Source organism: Psammomys obesus, unplaced genomic scaffold (genome assembly GCF_907164565.1).
Source record: "Psammomys obesus unplaced genomic scaffold, mPsaObe1.curated_primary_1811, whole genome shotgun sequence".
NCBI lineage: Eukaryota > Metazoa > Chordata > Mammalia > Rodentia > Muridae > Psammomys > Psammomys obesus.
Window position 1 is genome coordinate 1,736,600 of NW_026594462.1, and position 4,837 is coordinate 1,741,436.

The following is a 4,837-nucleotide window of genomic DNA, read 5'->3' on the forward strand; positions in this document are numbered from 1 at the left end:
CTGACTGATGTTTAAAAACAGATCTGGGACCAGCAACATCTGGGCTATTTCACCTTGTATTAGTTACTTTTCCATTACTGGGATAAAATAGCATGACCAAGGCAACTATTGAAGGGTTTATATAGGCTTAATGCTACAGAGGGATAGGACTCCATCATGGCAGGTCGGCACCATAGCAGGCAGGCATGGCAGCCAGAGCAAAAAGCTGGGAGCTCACCTCTTCAAACACAAGCACTGGGCAGAGAGAACAAACTGGAAGTAGGGTGAGACCATACCATCTCAAAGCCTTCTCCCAGTGACGGACTTCCTCAAGCAAGGTTGTCTACCCAGACCTCCACAAACCATACTGCTATGTTGGAACCAAGAGTTCGAACAAGCAAGCTAATGAGGGATGTTTCTCACTCAAACCACCACATGCTTCAACAAAGGGAAGTCCTAGGCCAGCTGTGGCAGCAAACCTCTTTAATCCTAGCCCTTGGGATGCAGAGGCAGGTGGATCCCTATGATTTCCAGGCCAGCCTGGTCTACATAGTAAGTTCCAGCAGGAGATCCTGCCTCAAAACCAACCTACAACACACCAACAGTAGGAGTTCTTCAATCAAAGAAGAACATGAAGGACAAGAGTAAATATGTCTTTTTTTTCCCCCTCTAAATTTGCCAACTTTATTTTCTGTCTTAAGTGGAATATTCTGTGAACATGTGTAAATAGCTCTACATAAGGTAGGAGTCTACAGGACCCAAGAAGGTATGGATTTCTCCTTCAAGCTCAATGGAAAATGAAAAGGCCAGGCAAGCAGGCAGCTATGGAGGAAGAGTTTCACTATTCAGACTTCCAGGGCTGCATGAACTGGAGCCCAGGCCAGAGGGTGTGGGAAAACCTAACATGTATTCTAAATAGATCCTGCAGGGGACAGTGTGATGAAAAAACAGAAGTGAAGCAATACTGGACATCTGGGTGTGGTGGCATACTTCTGTACCCCCATGCTTGGAGGTGGGTGCAGGAGGCTCAGGAGCTGAAGGTCAGCTTGAACAAGGTAGATATATAACCCTGTCTCAAAGAAAAGAGAAGAACCAGAAAGACAAGAGAACAGCTAAATGACGGTCAAAGCATTGTAGGTAGGAATGCCCAGAAAGTCCTACCCCAGGAGAAGAAATGGAGTATGAGAAGAAAGATGCAATTCTGAGGAACTAAAGTAGAAAGGATGTCATAAATCCATGGACTTGGTGGCAAGGAGAGCTGAGAGGCAGTCTAGAATGGCACCCTATCATCACCCACCCCGTGAATTAACAATAGTATCATTCATCAAAAAGGGAAACCAGAGCTAGATATGAGGCTTGGGGGTAGAGTTCGTGTCTAACATGAATGAATCCCTAAGTTTAATCACGAGTGCCCTTGAAAAGCAAGGGGGGCTGTGTTAGAATAGGGTGGTCTGGCAGTCTGGAAGACTTTGTATTGGGTTTGAGAGTTTGGGATCCAGGTGAGATATCTAAAAAGCCCTGCTAGGTCTAGTGTCAGGAGGAAGCTAAGGGCACTCTGCCACAGATCACAGGAGTCTACAGCTCCTGTGTCATTTTATAACAATGGAAGTGAGTAAAAAAAAAAAAAGCGCATACTAGTCACAGGCTCTTTGTCACTGGAGAGGAAGGTGGTGGGAAGAGCGAACAGAGGAGTACTGGTATTTAAGCAGTGGCTCACAGAGAGTCCAAGAGAAGCAGAGAAAAAGTCAACAACTAGAACTCAGTGCTGTGGAAGCTGAGCGAGTCAAGCAGGAGGACGAGACCAGAGTCACCCAATGGTACAGCAAACAGGGCTATTGAAACAAAGACACAGTGGGCTTCCCCACAAAGACAATACGATGGAGATTGGCAGAACCTGGGTCAGACGGCTGTGCGAAGGGACAATGAAAGCTCTCGTTTGCACCACTTCCCAGATGAAATAGAGACAGCATCCTAAGTCTTATGGGGTAGAGACTTTGCCCAATTTTAACGTTTACACTTTTCCCTTAGTTGGTAAATATAAGCACTTACTCATGTGCAGCCCTCCCACCCCCAACTAGTTTTGTTTTGTTTAGTTTTGAGTCAGGGTCTTGCTATGCTTCTCGCTACACAGTGCAAGCTTGCCTTGAACTCCTGACTTTGCCTCCCAGGAGCTGTAGTTACAGGTCTGTGCCATCAAATCTGGCTTTCCTTCTCTTAATTCCCCTGTGCAATCAACCTCATCTGTAGACTGGGTTTACCGAGGCAGTGGGTTAAAGCTGGGCTTCCACACGAAGTCTATCATTAAACCAGCGAATGCAGTCCGTTATGGACTATGACTCGGAGAAACTTGGAACACAGCTCCAGTTCTAATAATTGGCAGACACAGTGTCCACTTCACAACTCAGAAATTACTTTGTGTCTGTTAGGGAGACCAGTGTAAATAACTATGCGGGGCTTTCTCTCTGCCTTTGACCAGCTCTTACCAGCTTGGATGGCCTGTAAACCTAGCGGCCTCAACCTCCGTGCTGAGATGGCGCAATTCTAATTAACGTTTTGCTTGTCTTGTTGTTTGTTTTATTCTTTTTGTTTTTGTTTTTCAAGACAGGGTCTCTCTACATAGCCCTGGCTGTCCTGGGGTTCACTATACAGACCAGGCTGGCCTTGAACTCAGATACATCTGCCTGCTTCTGTCTTCCAAGGGCTAGGTTAAAAGTGCATGTCATTGAAGCCTGCCTTGTTTGTCTTTTTTTTTTTTTTTAATGTGGATGCTACAGGTTAGAATTAACCTCTAATATATAGTCAATACTTACATCAGTTTTTATTCCTATCGTGTCCCCAAAGGCCTGTGCAACCATACCTAGCTAAAGTATTTCTCTCTTACACAAAGTCTTAACTTCCTAGGCTTACTAATCTAATTTGGTGAATTTTGAGGACAAGGAAAGCAAACGCTCCAATTCTAGCCTGTTTGTAAATTTCAATAATATTATAAGCACATGCCTGTAGGGCATAAAAAGTATACTCAGGCATGGACGGAGGACTACAGGGAATTTTTTTTCTTTTCTCATTAGACACAAAGATGGAGAGGATAGACAAGTGGAAACCTGCCCCTCCTCCCATCACGTCTGACTGCTTTGTAAGGATACAGTGGCAGAGGTAATAGAGCTCTCATTGCCTCTTGATAAGGGTAGAAATGGAAGAAGGGAAGAGCCTGATCTCCAAGACACTGAAAGGCTATTCAGGCAACTAGAAACCACACATTTGACTTCTTGTATGTACAATAGGGATCTTTACAATAGTGATTCTTATAATGAAAACTTTACTTAGCATTGAGGACTGGCTGTATGCACCACACACACACACACACACACACACACATGCATATACAGCACACATGTATATATACACACGAGCATACATATACATATGTACATATACACATATGCATATGTATGTATACAGACAGACACACATAGACACATATACAAACACACAAGTATGTGTGTGCATACATGTATATTCATACACCCAGAGATTTTCTTTCGTTTTAAATAAGTGGATTTCCCTTATGAAAGGAAAGGTGAATGTTTCTTGTGGGTTTACATGCTTGTCTGGAAGATAATTCTTCAGTAGAACAGATAGGATGAGAAACTTGGGAAGCAGGTGGGAGGGAGACTCCTGGAATCATCATTATCCCACTAAGGAGGAAAAAGGCAAACAGAGTCCTTCGTGCTCTGCCTGGGATTGGGAAGCCGATTTCAGATAGTCAGAGCACAGTGAGAGGAGCAGGGCCCAGGGAACGAGAAAGGCACAGGAGAACAGAGGGACTCTCCAAACCAGAATCACCTGGGCCTGAATTATTAGTACTTGCCTGGAGCCAGGTGAAGGCCTGTAATTCTAGCACTCTGAAAGCAGAGGTGGGAAGATTGCTGTGAGTTCAAGGCTGGCTTGGGATGAAGAGTGACACACTGCCTCAAAAACAAAACAAACAAACAAACCACCCCCCCAACAACAACCAAAACAAAAACAATAGAACCAGCCTGGAGAAAGAACCGTGAAGACAGACCAGAGGAATCTGACTGAGAAGCCTTGTCATAGTGATGTTTGAAAAGGTTAAAGCTGGGGACAAAATCTGGGACACAACAAAGATGGGGCGAAAGGTTATAACCTGATTCAGAAAGTCACGTGCCTGGGGGATCCTGTAAGGCAACTCCCAGACACAAAAATGAAAAGAAGAAGGTGACAGGCTTACCCAGGCTTGGCTTAAGAAAAAGCCTCCATGAGCTTCCAGCTTCAACACCAGGGGCTCCTCCAGGAAAGGAACCCCAAGGCATGAGCTGAGTACTGGCTCTGAGTCTGTCCAGCATTGACTCTGGGACCTTGTAGGAATATATCTTAGTGACCAGACTGGCAGGTGACAGAAGGACACAGACTGCAGTGCTTCACAGCAAATTCTAGAAATATTCAAGATTTTCATCCTATTGACAACTGTGGTCATACGATAGCATCGAGAATGACCATGCTCAGTAGAATGGATGTTGCATGCTCTTGCTTTCAAATAGGCCTCATCATTCTGAGGCAAATCTCAAGTTTAATAAACCAATTCACACTTGGGAGGCAAAGGCGGGCAGATCTATGTGAGTTCGAGGCCAGCCTGGTCTACAGAGCAAGTTCCAGGAGAGCCAAGGCTACACAGAGAGACTCTGTCTAAAAAAGCCAATAAGCCAATAAACAAACAAGCCAGGTTGCAAATTCTCATGGCATTCTCCAAGTCCACTTTGAAACTCAAGATCTGCAGATTCTTCAAAACATGCTGTGTGTGTGTGTGTGTGTGTGTGTGTGTGTGTGTGTGTGTGTGTGT